The 22689-nt window shown below is 37.5% G+C and overlaps 1 long non-coding RNA gene across 1 annotated transcript in view; it reads right to left on the bottom strand.

Moving 5' to 3' along the window:
• Positions 1 to 522: 522 nt before the first annotated feature.
• The window catches only part of LOC116281787 (uncharacterized), an 84580-nt gene continuing 62413 nt past the window's right edge, over positions 523 to 22689 (bottom strand). Inside the window, exons 4-5 of the long non-coding RNA XR_012075989.1 lie at positions 3744 to 3972; positions 523 to 1101 (exon numbers count right to left, since the gene is read on the bottom strand). This is a non-coding gene — a long non-coding RNA (uncharacterized lncRNA). The remainder of the gene's footprint in view (positions 1102 to 3743; positions 3973 to 22689) is intronic.

Here is a 22689-nt window from a genome sequence, read left to right as displayed (position 1 = left end):
ATAAAGAAATTGAGCAAATATAAAAGGATAATTGATGAAGATGCTCCACAAGGTAATGGGAGAAGTGCCTGGCCCATGGCACTGGTGACAGTTTATCTTGGAAAGGAACAGTTCCTTTTACTGAGAAAGGGAAGTGTGGTCTCAGGTGAAGGAACAGTGGAACACTCCACCCCGTGTAATCTCTCACTGTTTTCACACGGGTCATGCTTTTCATGCCTCTGTGCTTTCACACAGAATGTTCCCTCTGCCTAGAATTTCCTTCGCTACTGTTTCACTTCGCTCATAAAATTCTTCACTGAACTCTGTCCCTACTTCAGTGCTCCCATGTACTTTTCCATGCTAAAACTACAGCCATCATTCGCTCACTCAATTATTTAAAACTCTTTTAAAATGCTTACTATGTAATTGGCACTGTTTCAGTCTGTGGAATCACAAGAATTTACAGGATATGCATAGTTCCTGTCTCCAGTAAGCTTACATTCTGATAGGGAAGACACACGATAAAACAAGAAAGCAGACAAATAAAATACTCTCCGTTTTAATAAGTGCTGTGAAGGAAACAAAGGGAAAAGACAGAAAATAAGAGGGATCAGGGAGTGAAGAGCTTTCTACTTTAGATGGTGGAAATAAAAAAGTTTGCCTGAATGAGGAAAAAAGGATGTTGCAGCCATCAAGACATCACACTGCAGCCGACCCCAACACTGAGCCCTGAGGGAACTCAGGGTGGGAAAGCACAGGACGCTGGCCCCAGAGAGCTAAGGTGCACACCAAAGGGATGACTGCAGTGAGCCCAGACTCTTGTGTCTTTCCAAATGTAGAAAGCTGCTAAATTCCTTAACTTGAGATATCTGATTTTTCTTAACAGTAATCTTTTGGTGTTCCGACTTCTTGGTCTTTGTTGCAAATCCTCCTATATATCCTGGCTCCTCCCTTACCTCTTCAGAGCAGTCCCTTGGAGCTATCTGAGAGGCTGTCTCCTGGCCTTGAAGTCCTCAGAAAGTTTGCTGAGTAAACACAATTCTCAATTTTAGGTTGTGCGGTTTTCTTTCAGTCAACAATGGGAAGGTCAGGATGAGGAAGACGGTGTCCTTAAGCCAAGCTCTAAAGGAAGAGAAATAAATACATGTGAACAGTTTTGTGAGAGAGTGCTGGGAAACAGAAGTCCCTCCAGAGAGAGAAAACAGCAGGTGCAAAGGTCCTGAGAAGGAGCATAACTTGCCACATGAAAGGAACACACAGAACTGATAAAACAGCAGAAGGGCTAGAGACACGCTGTCTAATACAGCAGTAATTCACACGTGCATTAAGTTTAAGTCTAAATTTAAATTAATATTAAATAAACTTGAAAATTCAGTTCTCAGTGCCACTAGCCATGCTTCAAGTGCTCGGGGGTCTGGGGAGGCCAGAGGCTATTGCATCGGACAGCGCAAACAGAATGTTTTCATCACCTCAGGAAGTCCCGCTGGATGGCACATGAACGGTATCTGGACTAGGGCACAGAGAGTAAAAAGGAGAAAAGCAAGAGCTGTGGATGGAGAGAAAGACACCAGACAGAACTTACAGGGCTTTGAACATGAGTTACCGAAGAACATGAGAACATGGCCCTTCTGTGAGCCTCTTACTGGCAGAGGTAATCCCTGTTGCTCTAGACAAAGGGACATCAAAACATTTTTTGATAAATGAGCTAATGAATGACTGAGTAAAAGTTGAGGTCATTATATCAAATTGGTTTAATCTGTTCCTGTCATTAAAAGAGAATGGCTCAAACAAGACTGATGCTAGAAAAATGAGGGAAGCAAAAAAGGAAGCTATCTGAAGGAGCTCATTTGGATCTCAGCGAATTAGAAATCATCTGTTGAACGTGAGGGTGGCAGGAATGACTGCTGGGAACAGACGCTGTAGGAAATGTAAGGGAGACTTGGGTGATTTAAAAAAGAAAGCTGAATTACTAATTTGAGACTTGATGGCTTAAATTTGTGGTACTCTCAGTTGTCAAGATTTCCTCACTTTCTCTTTAAAAAATCAGAAAAGAATATTCATTTGTTCATTTATTCAACAAGTATTTATTGACTACATATTTTATGTCAGGAAGTAGTCTAGATGCTGGTGACTCTATGTCAGATAGGATAAGGAGATACTAAAAAAAAAAAGGAAGGGAAAAAAAGGTAGTTTTAGACTTTGACTTACTATAAAGAAATACACTGACAAAAAGAGTTATCGTGGTTAAGGTGAATACATTAGACTGTTGACAAACATGGAGATTGGCAATAAAATTAACATGCTGGGATGTAACATGACGTTGTTGTAACATGACATTGTTGACAACAGAAGTCACTTCTGAATAGATAGGCAAGGTGAAAATATACATGGGTAATACAACAAAGTTTAATGTATGGAATTTGAAATAAGAACAAAGATTTGATAACATAAGATACGGCACCATAAGAAGGTAATACGACAGTGGTCAAATGAAAACTTGGAATTGAGATGATGAAATTGGAGTGACACTGAACGGTAGCAAGGCATAATTTTTTTCTCTACTTTTTCTTGAGATTTTAGCTTAATCATGCTTTCACAGGAAAACCTTCCCCTAACCTCTCTAACTGGGTCAATTCCTTTATTATAAACAGTCAGAGCAGAAAACATTTACCTTTCGTGGCATAGTTGGAATTTTAAGTGGCTTTGTTGGTACTTTGACAGGAAGGCTGACGATACGGTCTTTGGAATTGAACAAAGATGAAAGCAAATAAGTTACATTGCAGAAGATGGAGGTTTGCAAGGAACGGTGGAGTCATGGTATTAGAAGAAATGATGAGAACAGTGATGTGAAAAAAGATGACGCAAGGAGGTGAGTTGGACAGGAAAACTGTCAAGGTCTAAAGTACATTAGCTAGAAATGTCATAATGAAGCCAAGATTCCTAAGAAACTCAATCACAGTGAAAGAAATCAGTTTTAGGGAACCCTTTCAGGCATAGAAGGAAGGACTCTCAGTGAACACAGTGGAAGAGAGCATGGAAAGAGAGAATTCTCAGTGGGCGGTATTCGGGAAATTGCCTGGAGATGTATGGAAAGAGGCATTCTAGTGGGCAGTTTTGTTTTTTGAAAGGGTGAAGAATGGACTTCCCCCCGAGTTTCAATAGAGGCAGCGGTTATATTGGGGAGAACAGACCCAAAGTGAGGCTGAGCCTCAAGGCTGAGGCGTGACTCAGCCTGTCCTGGATTGACCTACATTTGCATCATGCTTTAAAATTAGCTAAATAAATTTCTTTTTTTTTATTATTTTCATTTTTAGGGGAGATGTAATTAAGTTTATTTATTCACTTTTAATGGAGGCACTGGGGGTTGAACTGAGAACTTCGTGCATAAGCAGGCACTCTACCACTGAGCCATACCCTCCACCCCTAGCAAAATAAATTTTAAGCAGAGGTATATAGAAATCCAGTGGTTTGCCCACTTATACACAGCTGGTAAGTGGTCAGGTTTGGACTCAAACACCAATTCCATTTTTTTTAATACTGTATCGCAAGGCTACAAGCGGACAGATGGTCAGCGGAATGCAGACCTAAGAGCAGACCACAGCAAAGGCAATGATGAGAGGGGCCACAGTCATTGCTATTTGTTGAGCATCCAGGCTGACCAGAACTGTGCTAGGAGTTTTCATGAGATGGTGGTCATTTGAACTAGTCGCAAATATTTACTTCCCTCTCTCCTTCAGAGTGTGTGATAGGATTCTATTTCCCACCTTGGTGAACTCAGAACGGCCGTGTCGCTGTTATTAGCTAACGACTTGTGAATGGAAGTGACATGTGTCCCTTCTGTGCTGAGCAGTCACTTGTCTTGTGTACAGTCCTCTGGAGCTCTTTTTACCCTCTGCCACATGCCTGGCAACATTCAAGATGCTGGCTCTTCCAGACAGCGAGGACAACAGTGATGCAGGCAGAAGCCCCAGCCACCTCTCGATAAGTCACGTACTGGAATAAGAGACACATCTTTGTTAACAGGCTTCTTGTGAAAAATGAAAGGCGATGGAGTATGTGCAGCATTTAGGGGAGTTTAGACTGTGCTGCGGCAACAAACAACCCCAAACCTCAGTGGCAGGTGGAAACTACAAAGGCCTTAAGGAGACAATGAACACTTGAAAGACTGTGAGAACATTGTTACTGGAGGCTACAGAGGAGATCTTTTTTATTCAGTTACAAACATTTCAGAGCATTGCAAATGCTAGATAAACCTAAGAATTAGTGGATTTGGATAAAAAAGACTCTCTGGTACATGCTGAAAGTGCCAACTGGTTTTTTTTTAGCATATATGGTAAGGTATGGTTATAGAAGGAGTCCTATTCAATTTTCTAACAAACCTACAGGAAATATGAAAGATTTACGACTTAGTTTTAAAAAATATTTCTGGTCCTGCTTTTCTTTACAACCAGCAAGTATTCTCAAAGTAAGAAATGCCTTAAGGTATATATCAAATCCAGGGCATTGCCAGTAAATTGTAGCCCCAGAGTCAAGTTCATATCAAAGGTATGGCTGCAAGTTCCTTTAGAACACCTCAAAGAGTGCGGCATGCCTTAAGAGAATCTTAAGGGCACTGCTCCTCATTACAATGATTCTCAATCAAAGGTAGAAAAGAAACTATCTCAAAGAAATTTGTGAGTGAGGCTTTTTTTTTCTCTGTTTGTTGTCCAGACTGAACCTTAATAAGATTCATAAAAAAAAAATCATGACATTTTAAGAAAATTGTATTGGCAGAAGCACCATCAAGAGTGAAGGTTGACTCGGTAAAGAGTGGAGAATCACTCCCAGGGAACATCACTGATCTAATCAAGGAATTGATGACTTGTGCTTGCCTGGATCTCAGGATCGTGAAGTAGTGATACATACCTCCATCTCCCACCCTCATTCTGAATGTAAGTATCTCGTGTGGGTATCTCATACTTGTCACCATTTTGTGTCAGATGTGTATATTGTGTATCTCTTCCCCCAAGTTATTAGTGTGGGAGACAGATAACTTGTGTTATTGTTTCACAAGGCTCAAGATCAAACAGAATGATGTTGTGCCTCGACATAATTCAAATGACAAGCTCCTCAGCTTCCCGCTGAGCCAACGTGGTAGTAGGACGAGACTTCGCAGGTTCTTGCGGGGGGCATGACTAGGTTTTGCATGAATATAGGATGTGGATCACTGGGCAGACAGTGGTAGGTAGTTTACAAAAATAGCCTGAAAATGTGCCACACCTCTCACTATTCATAACCCTGTTAGCCCCCTCCACTTAAATCTGGCTAGCTCAGAATTTTGACCAATGGAGTGTACAAGAAATGATTTTGTGTTATGTCAAAAACTAGGTTTTAAGAAGTCTTGGAGTTATACCTGGGCCTCTTGGAACACTCACTCTTGGAATCCAGCTACCATGCTGTGAGAGGCTCAAGACACATGGCGAAGCCATGAGTAGGCGTTCCTGTTGATAGTTCCTGCTGAACTCCCTGCCAACAGCCAGAACCAATTACTAGCCTTGTGAGTGATTCATCTTAGAAATCTAGGCCACTGGAACCTTCAGATATCTCCAGTTCAACTCTTAACAGATTGTGAATGACATCAGAAATGCCAAGTCAAAATCTCCCAGCTGATCTCAGTTCATAAACATCACTGTCAGAGAGAATTACACATTTTTGCTTTGTGTTACTAAAAATCTCTAAGCTTTGGTGTGGTTTGCCACTCAGAGAGATATAATCAGATCAGACACAACGCTGTCTCTATACGTGTTCTGATTTCCATTGTGGGTCATAAGCTCCTTGAGACTATGATCTGTATCAGAGTCAGTTTTGAATCCACTGTAGTACACAGTGTGTTTTATGTATGTATTCAGTGAGTATTTATTAACTGAATGCACAGATACTCTCTACACAGCTATTATCCTACAGCAACTTTAGCTTTAAACAAAGCACAGCAAAATAAATAAACATAATTAGCAGAAAATATACTTGTTATGTTATAATATCTTTGTTTCACTGTTTTCTAATGTGTGTGTTTAACTCCCCCCCCCCTCCATTGTAGATGTGGAACCACTGCTTTTGAGTAAATAAGCATCATCATACAGAGAATAAGATTTTGGAATCAGAAAGATTTTGGTTGTATCATGATGTGAACTTCTAATTGTTTAACCTTCAGTGAATCATCTACCAAACTTTAGCAAGGCATTCAACTGTTAATCATCACTTGTGAAATGGAGAAGAATATATCTAGTTCACAAAATTGTTCGAAAGATTAGCAAAATTGACTGGGACATTGTGCTGTACACCAGAGATTGGCACATTATAACTGACTGTACTTCAATAAAAAAACAATGACAACCAAACAGCACAAAACCTAGTTGGAAGGAAAAACACAACCCAAGGGATAGAAGAAAATTGCCAACCAGCGCATCATCTTATAGAAGAACTTAATAAACATTTTCTCATGAAAAATAAAAAATAAAAAATAATGATTATGCAAAATTATGTCTTAATGGAAAGTGCCTGGCATACAGCAAAGATTAAATACACAGATATTATTTTTAGTTTAGTTTCTTAAATTTACAAATAGTAGAACTGACCTTTGTTGGTAAATAATTCGACGAATATTAGCACCCATGTAGTTCCCTGTAACCACCACCACAGTTTGGATATGGAACAGATCCATCACTCCTGAAACCCCCTGGAGCTATCCCTGTACGGTCACACCCTCCCTCCATTCCTAACCCTTGTAGCCACTGATCTGTTTTCCATCACTGTAGCTTTGCCTTTTCTAGAATGTCATACAAATGGAATTATACAGCATGTAACCTTTTGAAAATAGCTCCATTCACCCAGCAATGTTTTTTTTTAATTGGCATGTTTAAACCATTTACATATAATGTAATTATTGATATGTACTTTGAAACGTTAGAATTTAGGTATAGCATTTTTAGTATTTTTTTCTGCTTTCCTTCTTCTGTTTCTCCTTTCCTGCTTTTTATGGATTATTTTATTTTTTAATTGCCATTCTTTACTTTATTGATTGAGTTTGTTTTGTTCTTTTCTGGAGAGTGGGGGCAGGTGATTATGTTTACTTATTTATTTAATGGAGATACTGGGGATTGAACCCAGGACCTCGTGCATGCTAAGCATACACGCTACCGCTGAACTATACCTGCCCCACCTTGATTGAGTTTATATTATATCTCTTTGTAGACCTTTTTTTTCAGTGATTTCCCTAGGGATTATAATATACAGACTTAGTTTTTTGCACTCGTAATTAATATTTATCACTTCAAGTGGAATATAGAAACCTTACCACCACATAGGTGGGACCCTTTAACCTTCCCTTTTATGCTGCAATTTTCGTATGTATTACATGTACATTTATAGAAAACCTTATCTGACCATGTGAATTTTTGTTTTCAACCATTATGCATATTTTAAAGCATTTAAAATAAAGATAGTCTAATATATATCCCCAGGGATTTACAATTTCTTTCTTTGTTCCTGATGTTTCAAGCTTCCCTCTGGTATCATTTTTCTCCCGACAGGTCTACCAGAATGGCTTCCTTCTGTTTTCCTTCATCTGAGAATATCTTTATTTCACCTTTACTCCTAAAGAATATTTTCAGTGGACACAGAATTCTTAGATGACAGTTCTTTACTTTCAGTACTTTCAGGATGTTCCACTTCTTCCTCCACTTCCTTCTGACCTGCATGGTTACTGATGAGAAATCCATTCATCAAATCATCAAGCACCTATATGTTACGCATCATTTTTCCCTGGCTGTTTTTTGGTTTTTCGTCTTTTGTTTCAGCAGGTTTATTATCATGTGTCTGGGCGTGGATTCCTTTGAGCTTATCCTCTTTAGAACTTGCCAAGTTTTTCAAATTTGTAAACTTAGGCCTTTCAGCAAATTTGGGAAATGTTTAGCCATTCAAATCTTTGCTCTGCATCACATTCTTTCTCCTCTCCTCTGTGACTCCACTGACAAATGCTAGATGTTTTGGTGTCATCCCACCAGCCCCTGAGGCTGTTTCTTTTCTTTTCTTTTTTTTTTTTTTTTTTTTGCTGTCTGTTGCACAGATTGGATAGTTTTTAATGATTTATCTTCAAGGTCATTGATTCTTTCCTGTGTCATTTTTATTTTGGTCATTGTATTTTTCAGTTCTAAAATTTCCTATTAGTCTTCTTTATGTCTTATCTTTCTTGGCTGAGACCTTCCATCTTCCCATTTGTCCCAAGTGTTCAGCCTCACCTACCTCTTGGGGCAGAGTTATAAGATAATAGCTTCGTTGAAGTCTTTGGTAATTTCAAGATATGTGTCCTCTCAGCAGCGGCACCTGTTGATTGTTTTCTCCCTTGAGAACTGGTATTTTCTTGATTCTTCATACGCCTGGTTCTTCATTTGAATTGTATCCTGGGCATTTTGAATATTAGGTTTGAAGACTCTGGATCTTGTTTAAATCCTCTGATGATGGTCTTTTTGGGGTTTTTTTGGTTAGTTTTGTTTTACTAGGCAATAAACCTATTTCGGTTCAGGCTACAGTCTCCATCCCACCTCCTGGGAGCTGTGGTTCCAGAGAAAAGCTCTTCCATGGCTAACTCAGTGGCCAGTCTTGGATCTGAGAAGTGGTCTCGGCCATAGTTCTCAGATCCTTTGGGATGCTGTTGTGTACCAGATTCACACGTGCGTAGCACAGGGATGTGAGCCCATTCATACACCAGTTTATGCAACAGCTCTCTGGAGTTCCCTTCTCTCTGTGATCTTTCAATACTTTCTGGTTCTCTGGGTCCCCATTTCATGGCCCTCCAGTCAGAAAGCCAGATCTTTAGGTTCCCTATTTTTCTGCTTTCTGCAGTCGATACTGTATCTGGGGCTAGGTAGCGGGAGGACAGAGGAGAAATAAAAAGCAAAGTAACTTCATTTCTTATTCTTTGAATCACAGCTCCTTTGGTAACAAAGGAAGGTCCCCCCCTTCAGCATTTTACATACTGTGCCGCTGAGGCACTGCCTTGGGGGCTGAGACAGGAGAGAAAAGAAAAAAGAAAAGAAAACAGAGGATTTACTCTTTGCCTCTCTGGACCTTAGGAGTCTTCTCTCCAACTTAGTACAGAAAATGAGGCTTTCTCTGTCCCTGCTGAGTGGCACTTTTAGGCTTCAGGTTGCCTTTGAGTCCAAGGCAGTGGATAACAGAAGAAGGGTAAAAGGAGATATTCACCTCTGGTTTAGTAGTACATCAAATTCTGGACTCCTCAAATCTGTCTGCACCATTTCTTTAAAGTCCTCAGATAGCTATTTGTCTATGCCTTCTGTTCAGAGTTTTTATTTGCATTCAGTTGGAGAGACAGGGTAGAGTATGCTTACTTCATGTTGCCTAGAACTAGAGTTCCTATATGAATTACTAGAGCAAATATTTTCATAATATAGAAATAACTATTTTATATGCTATAGGTAAAGCCTAAAAATAATTCTTAAGTTAAGTGATCATGTAAAATATTCTGACTATATTTGATATAATATAGAATCATTCATAAAAGTACTATATATTAATGTAGTCATTTTACATGATAAAAGCTTTATAGTAATCCTATTTTATATTAAACTGACCATATTCCTGTGCTAGATTTCAAGCTTAGAAGTTGAAAGTATTTATGTTTGTTAAATGTTAAATTCATATTCCCCAGATGACAAATAGAAGTATTTGATGAAATAAGATAGAAAAAGAACTGAAAAGAGAAATTAAAAAAAAAAAAAATCACAGGGAAAAAAATGGTAAACTAATAATAGCATCTAAAATGTGAAGGAAACGTAGCCATTCAACACATTTGGATACAGCAATCTATTAAACATACTGCCATTCGTTTTCCTCAATATCTTGGATTCATGATTGAAAGCGTCATTTTTCATTGTGTTGTGGGCATTGTTCCATTCCTTCAACTAGAAAAACGAGCTCATACATCAGAAAACAAATTAAAATTTAAGGAAAAATGGCCCCAACAGTACACTCTGGTGAAAGCCAAGAAAGAAAAAGAAATATAAGGAAATGTAAATCCGTCTGTCTTCTTAAGCCAATCTAAGGCACCACTTAAAGACTCTGCATAAGAGAAATTCAACTTTCATGCCAGCTGTGGTTTCTACCTATTGTTGAGTCTAATGAATGGTTATTTCCCTTCTAATGTTTATTCTAGAATAACAATAAAGGTCATTGATCTCAAATTCTAGGTTGTTTTTGCCAGTTATCCACCTACAGTTTTATATTGTTTTTTATATAACGTTTTAAAATTTTCTCCAAATTCTGCAAACAACAATTTTTTAAAAGAAAGATTTCTTCGGTTTTACAGTCATCATTTGTCACCCTATAATCAAAGCTAAAAACCCAGGGCAGAGCATTTTCTAGGTTTTCTTCTGACATTGTGTTAGAGAATTTTGTTGTTTTATTTTTCAGTCATCTGCCAACAATCTGTTTTTCTCTGCTACGTTTCAAGACATCTCTAAGGAGAAATAAAGTATGTCTTTGGAAATAGTATTTTATTTTTAAAAAAATGGAAGAAAGTGTTCTTTGATGATGATAGGTTGAAATCTAGTTCGGGATGCCCATAATAAAAAGCTTTTATTTTTGCTCTCTATTTTCCATCTGAATGCAAATATATGATATTCCTCATAAGTGATAAAATGCTTTCATTGGATTTTAAGAAAAAAAAGAGATGTTAGATTAATCTGGGCCCAGCATTCTTATCACCATCAGCTTCAACAAAACAGAAGCTCCACATCAGTAATCTAAGGAAAGTGCAAGAAGCTTTGGAAAAGGGTCATGTTGCTCAACCTGGCTCTGAATAAGAAATTTGTATCTACATACACATTTTCTGTACTCTATCAGCAAATGTTCCAAAATATTGCCATCTTAAACCTTTCTTTTCACTTTCTTCCTGGTACTGCCTTATCTTCTGCCCTCCACATCAATAGGAGCATTCTAATATACTGGAGCAGAACTTGTAAGCATCTTTGAATATTTACATTAAAAATTTTATGTCATCAGTACAAAGATTACATTAGTTTTAAAGTAAGATAGTGAATCAAAGGAGTTTGATTCCAATGTGGATCATATAAAGCTTGTTTTAAAAATTTACCCACATTTGCTGCCTGAGATATATATATATATATATATACACACACACATACACTGATATATTATAATTATATATATAATTTATATAAATATATACTGATATAATTACTATAAATATATACAATTTTTAAACTCATTCAATAAATATGTTTTAAGTACTTACTACATACCAGTCAGTATTCCAGGTATTAAGAATACAACAATGAATAAATCAGATATAAATCTCTGTCAAAACAATTTACATTCTATTTGAAGAAGACAGACAATTAAAAATTATAAATATGTTAGAGGGCATATAAGAGGACTGGAGAGAGCCAGAGCTGGGGTTGCAACATTAAAGATTACAAATGTGAGAAGGTCACATTTGGGCAAAGACTTGATAGAAGGAAGGAAATGATTCTTTTGGTTATCTGGTGGAAGAGCATTCCAGACAGAGGGAACAGCCAAGGCAAAGGCCCCCAGACCAGAATGTGCCAAGATTATTGGAGAAAATGCCCGGACACTAATGTAGAGTAAGGAAGAAAGCAGCAAAAAATAAAATGAGAGAACTAAGAAGAGCCTGGAGGAACATGGCCTTGTAGGTCATTGACCAGATGGTGCCTTTCACTCTGACAGGGGTGAGAAGAGGAGAGACTTGAGTATGGTTGCTTTTCTAAAATATTATTCATAGCTGCTCTATTGGATATAAATGGAGAAAAGTGATGGAGGAAAGGAAAAAGAATGAAGCAGGGGAGCCAGAGAGAAGGCTCTTGCAATAATTGAGGTGAAAGACAATGATAATGGTTTGGACCAGGATAGTGACAACTGAAGTAGTGAAAACTGTAGGGTTTCAGATATATTTCCAAAGTAGAATCCACAAAGTTTACTGACAAATCGAATGTTATTTGCATAGAGAGGAGTCGTGGATGACTCTAAGACTTTTCAACATAAAGCCCGAAGGAATGAAATTCCTGGTAATTGAGATGTGGAAAAGTAAAATAAGATTTTAGGGGAGAAGATGAGGAGTTCAGAAGTCTGTTTTGGATATGTTAAATTTATGTTATCTATCAGAAATCCATGTTGAGATGTCAAGGAAGTATTTGGATATGCAGTTTTACAGATCAGGTGAGAAGTCTGGGCTAGATACATGCATTTGGGCATTTTCAATATGTAGATGGTATTAATGCACGTAAGCTGGTTGTAGTCACTAAGGGAATAAATGGATAGAAATCAGAGAGAAAAATGCTTTAGGAGAAATGCTTTATGTACTCAATGAATCTACTTCCAATCTTCTCATTCTTTCCTGAACCCACCCCAGTCTGAATTTTGCCTTAGCACCCAGCAGATAAGCTCTTATCAAGAATATAATGACCATTATGTTGACAAAGAAAATGATCAAAACTCTTCATCCTACTCAATCTCTTCATCTTACTCAACCTCTCACCAGCAACTGGCTGCTCTCCTTCAAATGCTTTCCCCTCCTGGATTCCAGGACACCACATATTCTCCTGGGTTTTCTGTCTTACTGACTACTTCCTCTTAGCTTCCTTTGCTGGGTTTCCTCATCTTCTAAACTGGGAATAATGGATGCCCCAACTCTGAGTCTTCATACGTCTGCTTTATCTACACTCATTTTCTGGGGTTTCTCATCTTGTCTCAGAGTTTTACATTCCATTAATATGATGACAGCTCAAAAGTTCTATTTCTAGACCTCTTTTCTAAACTCTAGACTTGTCTATCCAGTTGCTTACTGGACATTTCCACCTGGGTGTTGTCTTAGCTTGAGGCAGGGAGCTTGTGTTCCATTAGTTTATTAGAGAATACTATCCTAGGGGTAAAGAATGAAGGATAAGCAGGAAATTAGGGAGAGACAGAATAAGGGCCTATCATGGAGCTGACTGCTTCCAAGCCTGACTAATTATTCTGTACTTTGGGACGTCCCTGCATCTCACGGAGAAAAGGAGGATGTATTCACCAATCCCTGCCTCTCATTGGTCAAGGATTCGAGTGACAAACCATCACTCCCTACTCCCCACTCATAGATTTAATGTGTGTGGGAAATACCTGAGACCTTAACATCTTACACCATGTTGTCTATAGAGAAACCTCAGGGAAGGAGGCAAAATACTTGAGGCAGTAAATGATACTCTGATAGGATGTGTCAGTTGATAAATGGAAAGGCTCTGAACAGCCTCCTGAGAGGATGCTGTGGTTTGTAATGGTGTCAGTGGTGATGGTAGCCTGTCTCTAGACGACAGGAATTGTTCAAGTCATGGCGTGGTGCTCTACCGTCAAAAAATAGATATGCTGGGCTGTGCTGATCTGAAGGCTGCAGAAGTCAATCTAAGCAAATATCTCTTGAGATCTCAAATGCAACATGCTCCAAACAAACTTCTAATTGTCTCCTTCCAAATCCATTTTTCCCACAGTTAATTTCTGTTCCCTTTCTGAAGATGCTCAGTCCAAAACTTGAACTCTTACTTGACTCTTTTTCTCTCACATTCACATCTGATCTGTCAGTAAATCAGTTACAGGCAACTCACTTCTTTCCCTACATCTTCTCTCTTTTAGGTTACTGCGAAGTCCCCCAGGAAGTCTTCCTGCTTTTATCTTTGTCTCCCTTCAGTAACTCAGGTCGTCTGACAGGGTAATCCTTTCAAGATGTAACTCAGATCACACATCCCTTCTGATGAGCTTTACAATGGCATCCAAATGCACTCACAGCGACGTCCTCCACACTTCCATGGTGCTCTGTGATCCACTCCCACCCTGATAATTTCTCTGACTACTCCCCTCCACATTCTCTCTGCCCCAGTCACTCACACACCAGTCACATGGATTTCCTTTCTGTTCTTAAAATAGCTAAGCGTAGTTCCCATGGTCTTTCTCGCACTTTCGTCAGCTTGGGACGTTATTCTTCAAGATAATTTGCATCGTTCTCTCGTTTGCTCTCTTTAGACCTCAGCTCAAATGCAATACTTGAGAGAGGCTTTCTCTGACCACCCTATTTAATAGCAACTGCTTCCCCTCACCCCACCCCGAAGCACCCCCCTCCTCCATCCCCTCCCATGTGCTCATTCACTACATTCTCACCCGAGATGTAGGTCTATTTCTTTATTGTCGATATTTTTCACTAGAATGTACATTTCTTAAAAGCAGAGAATCTTCCTGTGGCATTAACTACTGAGTCCCTAATATGTTTACCACATAAAGGTGCTTAATGAACGTACACGGAATAAAAACAGCATGGATGGCATTTTGCACTATGTGAACCATGTTTTGTTTTTTTCTCATGATCTCATTAACATCTCTAAGCAGGAAATAGAACCTGACTTCACCCATAGCCCTCCAAGAGACAAAAAATAAAATAAAGGAAAAGGAAAAAATAAGGCATCAAAGTATAGTCAATTTCCTGTTAATACCCATTGTCTCTTTTACTTTAAATTCTCCCTGACTTTTTTAAACTCTTTAATGAGGTAGACAAGAACACTATCAAGTTTTCCTTAGTAAGTCAGTAGGTGAAATGTAAAGGAAAATTTAAATATACTTAAATAATTTCTCCAGGTAATCACTATCTTGCTATTATGCCAAATGGAAGGCAGAAAACCATTACTACTGCTTGTTAGATTTTAAATTAGTCTAAAGACTCCTCTAAGGGATACATAAAGAAACGTTGTACAGTATTCTGTAACTATCCAGAAGCAAAACTGTGCTTTGCACTGTTGTAAAATCAGTTTTCATTTTTAGAGATTATTAATCCCTTGCATAGCATGGTCAGTACACAGATTCAGAGCATCAAATTGTTATGTCTGGGTTTTCATTTTTCATCCATGTCAACAGTCTGAACCTATCAAATCATGAACATTCTGTATTCGACTTAGTTCGTTAGGTAGGTTGTTGAACTCGAAGGAGTTGTTGAACAATCTGTATCAGTTGTTATCAAGATGATATAACAGCTATAATATACTGATGATTTAAAATGTAAGCTATGTATTTCTCTCCTGTTCAAAAAACTCTAAAAGTTTTCCATAACACCCGTTTTCTTCACCTCCTATCAATACTCCCTATGGTCAATCTTTCAAATGTTAGCTTTTGTAATGAATATATGGTAATATAACTTTGTGCTTTAAATTTCATTTCTTTACTGAGTAATAATGTTAACCATTTTTTCATGAGTTTAGTTTTTTTGTGAAATGACTATTCAAATTATTAGCCTCAAATATGCCAATCTTAGTAGCTGCTGTGTGTGGACTTACGAAGAATGTATATCCCACTGTTCTTGGATGGAATGTACAATAAATGTCTAATTGATTTCATGTCTACTTATTCCATCAATTAATAAGAGATGTCTGTTGAAATTTTTCAGTATTTATACTTATACAATACTGTATTTTTGACACTTTGTACAATAGTAATTGTAAAGTTTCCTATTTTTTCTTGTATTTTTTATGAGTTTTGCTTTGTGTATTTTCCTTCACAAATTTTTAAATACAGCATTTAAGATTGTTATGTCCTGTTGATAAATTGACCCATTTATCATTACGAAATGACCATCTTTATCAGGTAATAGTCTTTGCTCTGAAATCTACTTTTTCTGATATTAATATAGCCACTCCAGATTTCTTTTGATTAATGTTAGCTGTCTCCTTCTTTTCACTTTTAAACTACCTCTGTATTTGTTTTTAAAGTGAGTTTCTGTTTTGCTGCACAAAGTTAGATCTTGTTTTTAAAAATCGAATCCATCAATCTCTGCATTCTAATCGGAGAGTCTGCACCTCACACATTAATGTGCTTTTGGATATGGCTGGATTTGAGTCTACTATCTTTCTCTTTATTTTCTTCTTGATTAATCTGTTCTTTTATTCCATTTTATCTCCTTTTCTGCTTCTTTGGATTAGTTACCTATTTTTGCATGATTTCATCTTATCTCATTTGTTAGTTATTAAGCTATAATTATTTTTTCCATAGTTGTTAAAGGTATGTAGTATACATGTTTAACTTATTATAGTCTCCCTTCAAGTAATACTCTATCATTTCACAAGTAAGAATACTACAACAGGACTTTCCTCCTCTCTCCCCAGTTCAGACTTTGTGCTGTTGCTGTCAAGTTTTTTACTTAAATATACATTGTAAACCCCATAAAACATTGTTATTATTTTTACTTTAAGCAGTTATCTTTTTAAGATATCTTAAAACATTAAAAAGTGCATATTTTATATTTACCTATGTATTTTCCATTTCCAATGTCTCTTATTTCTTTTTTGTAGATTCATGTTTCGCTCTGATATTATTTCTTTTCTGCCTGAAAGACTTCCTTTAACATTTCTTGCAGTGATAACTCATGGTAATGGATTCTCTTAATATTTCATGCCTGATAAGTTCTGCATTTCACCATTGTTTTGAAAACATTTTTTTGCTGAGTGTCGAATTCTAGGTTGACAGTGTTTTCCTATTAATCCTTTAAAGTTGTTGCTCCACTCTCCCCTGGCTTGCATTATTTCTGAAAAGAAATCGTTCTCATTCAGCATCTCTGGCTTCTACTTGATAGCAGTAGTACCTCATTCCCTCAGTTTTGACAACCAAAATTATCTGGACATTGTCCAATGTCCCCTAGGGAGAGCAAAATAGTTCCCAGTTCAGAACCACTGGTTTATGTTCATCATGCCTTTTGTTCTCTAGTTGTTTTGTTCTTTTTATCAATTTTATCATGAAGTACATGGCAGTAGTTTCCTTCACGTTTCTTGTGGTTGGTATCTTTGAAGGGCTCGGAACTTAAGGTTTATAGTTTTCATCAATTTGGAACTTCTCAGCGATAAGTTAAAAAAAATGTTTTTCCATCCTCTCTCCTTTCTCTGCTCAGTCAGGAACTCCAGCTACATGCACATTAGTCTGCTTGAAGTTTTCTCACTCCTTACTCATGTTCTGTTCATTTTTTCAGTCTTTTTTTCTATCTGTGTTTTATTTTGGGCAATTTCTACTGCTGTATCTTCAAGTTCACTAATCTTTCACTCCACAGTTTCTAATCTACAGTTAATTCCATCTACTTATTTGCTTTATAAAGTGTATTTTTCATTGGGAGTTTGATTTAGATCTTTGAAAATACCTGCCATGTGTCATTTAATGTGATCAATCTTTTATCTACTTCTTTTTTTAAATGGATGGACCACAGTGGTAAAAACTGTTTTAAAGTCTTTGTGTGCTAACTCCATTATCTGTTTCATTTCAGGGTTAGTTTCTATTAACTGATTTTTTTCCTCCCCGTTATGATCTTTATTTTTCTTTCTCTGAATATCTAGTAATTTTTGGTTCAATGTCAAGCATTGTAAATCTTACTTTGAAAGGTACTGGATACTTTTGTATTCCTATAAGTGTTCTTGAGCTTTATTCTGGTTTCGAAGTTACTTGAAAACAATTGATCCTTTCTAGAATGCATTTAAGTTTTGTCAGTGGGTCCAGAGATGCCATTAGGCTAGGGCACATTTTGCCCCACTCCTGCAACTACATCCTTCAGTACCCCATCCAATGTATCTTGAATTATGAGCTTTACATCTCAAGCTGATGGAAACACATCAATTCTGAGCCTTGCGTTACCCTTGGGGATGGTTCCCCCATGCTCTTCTTCAGTGATTTTGGGTTATTCTTTACCCATCCACGGATAGTTTCTTTACACCCATTTGCTGGTCAGTATTCATCCGAGGACTCAATGCAGACCCAGTACAGGTCTCTGAGAGCTCTCTGTAAAGCTCTCTCCTATTTTGTACTCTGTCCAGAGAACTCTAGTTTCCTTAGTTGTCAGAGACTTTTGCCTTAGTTCCTTCATTCAGGGAGTCTGCTGATCTCTGTCTGGCTTCCCCTTTCATGTGGTGCTACTGAGAAACTCTCCAGGTGGCCGGCTGAGGCAATTATAAAGTTTACTTCCTTTGGTTTTCCCCTCTCAGGCTGAAAATCACTATTTCTTATATTTTAATCTGTTTTCAGTTGTTCCAGATATAAGTATAAATCCACCCCTGTTACTTCTTCTTAGCCAAACACAGAAACCCATCCTTGAAATATAAAAAGCTGATATGTGTTCCATGTGTGAGGAAGCTAGCACTAGCTTTGCCTATCCAAGGTAGTTACAGGGTAGAGAAATGATGAAAATGGCTTTGGTGGTCGCAGAGTGCTACTGATGCAGTGAAACCCTCTTAACCTCATAAAGGTTTTGGAAAAAGGAATTCTGTGATCGAGACATGGGGTACGTATGAGAGCACCACAGGCTATCATCTTAATTTATGTCTCTGTGGAACGAGGTGAGAAGGGCAACTGCATCATTATCAGTGGACTGGAAAGGAGAACCAGCAAACACAAGGAAGAGATATGCAGCCTCCTGGTAAAGAGTACTCCAGAATGGAATGCAGGCAAATTTCTTTGTATAGCCTCTTAGATTGCTCCAAAAGATTATCAACTTTAATCTTTTAGACGTCTACTCAGGTATAGCAACTCAGTCAAGCCCCCAAAGCATGAACCCAATCAGACAGACAGGAAACCACTTATCCTCTTTACCTCTTCTCCCCTCCCCCAGCTTCCATCAAAGCAGCAGGTAATGAGGAGGAGGTGAGCAAAGAGAACAGACAGCAGAAGCACCATGCTTCCCGTCTCCACCACTCGCTCCCAAGCAACTGCACAGAATAGGAAAGAGAAGACTTAACTGTAACTTAAGCAAAGAGTTTTGACCATTACATAGTGTAATACATTCTAAGTGTTGAATTGTGACTAGGTTGTAACTGAAATTGACCCAAAAGAGGTTAGCTGCCTCCTCCAGATGCACAGCCAGTAACTGACCGAGCGGGAACATAAAGCACAGATCAGTTCAGCTCCAATTCCCATACCATCTAATAGCCAGAGGATCCGAGTCTCTGTATTTCACATTAATAGCCTCAGCTTAATAAGATTTCCAGGGCAAGGGACACAACCCTTCAGCTTTCCAACCTACAAGTAGGATTTATAATAACTGTTGGTTCAGTGGTCTAATAATCTTTCAGTCAAACAAAATTCAGTGCTATGCTTAGAGACCTTATATATTCTCAATATTTTAGGACAATTCTGTGTAACACATTCTTATAATTAAGTCAGTTTATTGGCTATGAATTAAAATGTATATATTTTTATAATGTTTTACGTAAACAAACTTAGAAATCAAGAAAGTGATCCTTTCTGAAAGAATGCATCACATTTTAAAATTCATTCATTGATGCATATGACAAATGGGTACCTGAGCCCTCTCATGAGCCTGCACTAGACTGGGTGTTGGGAATACAGCAGTATCAACACAGACACCATCTATGCAAAGTGAATTGTATAACCTAGCAAGAAAAATGTGTAGGGACAAGAACCTGCAATTATAAACTATATTACAAAATATAAGTGCAACACGTTTATAACAGGAAAGCCAAATCTGCTTAGAAAGGTTTGGGATGGTTTTCCTAGGAAAGTGATGTTTAGTTTGAGTTCAAAGAAGGTGAGTGGGAACAAACTCAATGAAGACAGGATCGGAGATGGAGTAGGGGTAGGAGATGGAGTAGGGGGGTAGGAGATGGAGTAGGGGTAGGAGATGGAGTAGGGGACTGTTCAGTCACTCACACACGTGTCACGTATCAGTCAGTATGGGCTACAGGGCAGGTGACGTTGTTACCTGGTTGAAATTTTACTTTCATATTATTATAAAATGATTTGTTTTTTTGTTTGAAATCCAAATAGTATGAAAGAGAGATACAAAATATAAAGTACAATCTCCCTACAGTCTCTACGATTGCTGCTAACAGTTGGGGGTATGACTTACAACATTCTTTTTCAATCTATCAAATATTATGGACACACATGAACAGCTCAGATGGGATCACACTATAATAAAGTTCTACAAGTACCGCAGAACTTCTAATGGACCTCTATTTATGTCAAGAAATATAAATATAAACACACTTTATGTTTATGGAGTATCAAAGTTGATTGTCAATTCATATGTCAATATTGTTTCCATTAAAAAAATATTACTAACAATGCTGGAATGAATATTCTGTGTATACAATTTTTGCATTTTCCTGATTACTTCCAGAATAAATTATAAGAGTTGGAATTCTGGGTCAAATTTAAAATTTGATGTTTAGAGAAGGCAGTTCATAAATAATATAAATGCTGTAGTTGATATGCTGACTTTTTCGATAATAGATTATCATCCATTTATTACCGAGAACTGTATTAACATATGTCTTAAAGTCCATCAGTTGTATTCCATATTTATTCAGATTATCACCTCATTAGGACAGACAAATACGAAGTCAATCAGCTGAAATGAAACAAAGATGCTTAAATGTAATTAATCAACATTCACTTACTCCATGGGAATATTGTGGCGAGAAATAATGACACTAGATGTGAGCATTGTTTGAGTGATAATTACTAACCAAAAAATAAAATGTGAATTTACTGCTTCAATTTTAAGATTTGCTTTTCTTGCATTTATCTTGGTGTCTGGTAGCTTGATCCTTGCAGTATAACTTCAGATAATATTGATACATGTTGGCACAATTTGGCATTCTAAATTATAAACCTACTGAGATTCATTGTGAATTGAGCTAACCTGCCGTATAGAAACAAAGATATGGACACTAAGTTTTAAAAGTAATTATTTTGTGATTTGGAGAGATATTAGATCACTCAAACCTATTATTAGTTCCCAACATTGAGCTAAATTCTAGATTTGCTAACAGATGGGATTGTTTATGGATAATGGCAGCAGTTTTCTACAAAAAGGAATGTAGTTTGTTTTCCTTTAAATGATCTGAATGTTTGTGTCCCCACCCCCAATTAATATGTTGAAATGTTAACCCACAAAGATGATGGTATTAGAAATGGGGACTTTGAGAGGTAGGTGCCTTATAAAAAGGCTCCACAGAGATTCCTACATCTTTTAATCATGTGAGGACCCAGTGAAAGGTGCCGGCTATAAACTAGGAAGAGGACCCTCAACCGAGAATATGACCATCCTGGTGCCTTGATCTCAGACTTTTTAACATCGAGAACTATGAGAAATAAATTTCTGTTGTTTATAAACTACCAGGTCTGTGGCATTCTGTATAGTAGCCCAAACAGACTAAGACATATGTCAATGTTCACTTTATAATCTGATCTTAAAAACGGAATTTCACATGCTTTTATTTAAACAAGAATTTTCCTCTTGAATCAGAAACTGTGGCCCATAATAGGTAGAATTTTTCAGCAAAGTACCTGAACACTATGCTTTCATTTTAGGAATGGCCATCTTTTAAGTATGAACTGCAATCCATCCTTTATCTCTGACAACACAGGCAGAGTTGAAGTCATGTTATCAGCAAAGATACCAGGATAAAAATGATCATTGTGATTGATCCCGGACTCATTGCTCCAGATACGAGGGAAAACTTGATGACCAGAGAGCTTTTATGGAATTAGGAAGGAAAATCTGCCAATCTATCCCTCAAAACTGCCTTTGTAAAGTGGCCCCTGTCACATACTGGTGTTCCTTCTCTGGATACATTAATGGCTTTGGTTAGCTCAGGTCGAGAGATGACCTTATATGGAATAATTTCCAATATGTATTTATCCAATTGATTTAATTTTCAAAGTAAAATGTTCAGTGCTGGACATCATTCCATACAGCCCTACTCACAGCGCTTGCTAGCTTTTTCACCGTGCATAAACTTTCACAAACTGTTGGGGTGCTCTTGTGGAAACGTGTCTTTTTGCCTATGGCCATTAGGCTCTCACAGGCTAGAAAGTGGAAAACTTGACTGATCACCATCCTGTTTCAATAAAATGGAATAGATATAAATCAGAAATACAAAGATTCCACACGGCATGGTGCATTTGATTTCAGAGCTATGTTTTTCTCGTTAGAAAAGTAATATTTAGTCATTGTCAAAACTCTAGAATATAAAGAACTATAGAGAGAAATAAATAAAAGTCATCCATGCATTTAACTCCCTAAAAAATTCCATCTTAACAACCTCGTATATTATCTAATTGTCTTTTTCTTTGCATATTTTTTTATAGCTGAGATCACACTGTAAATTGTTTTCTGGCTGCCTAAACATTTCCTCTTGTCACTGAAACTTTCTCATGACTATTTTTCCACAGCACTTAGATATTTATTGAGCACGTGGTGGGTGCTCAATGAATCTTAAAAAGATGTCTCCACCCAGACCTTCTTCAGCTGCTAATTATCTGCTGTATCTCTTCCTCTTTAATTGCAACTCCTCTTTGAAGCCTTTAGTATTGCTGTTTACCTCCCTCTCCCCACCAATAGTTTATTTTGAAAAGATTTCAAACCTATTATTTCAAGCCATAATAGTACAGTCAGCACCCATGTACCTTCACCTACTGTTCACTCACTGTTACCTGCTGCCACATTGCTCTTTTTTTCCCCATTTATATACACTTTTTATTCTGAATCATTTGAAAACAAGTTACAGACTTCATGACACTTTGCCATTAAATACTTCAGCACACGTCTCCCAAGAACAAGAGCATTCTCCTGCACAACTACAAACCATTTTTACACCTAAGAAA

The sequence above is a fragment of the Vicugna pacos genome, chromosome 9 (genome assembly GCF_048564905.1).
Source record: "Vicugna pacos chromosome 9, VicPac4, whole genome shotgun sequence".
NCBI lineage: Eukaryota > Metazoa > Chordata > Mammalia > Artiodactyla > Camelidae > Vicugna > Vicugna pacos.
The sequence above is the reverse complement of the archived record's forward strand: the minus strand, read 5'-3'. Positions and strand labels throughout refer to the sequence as shown.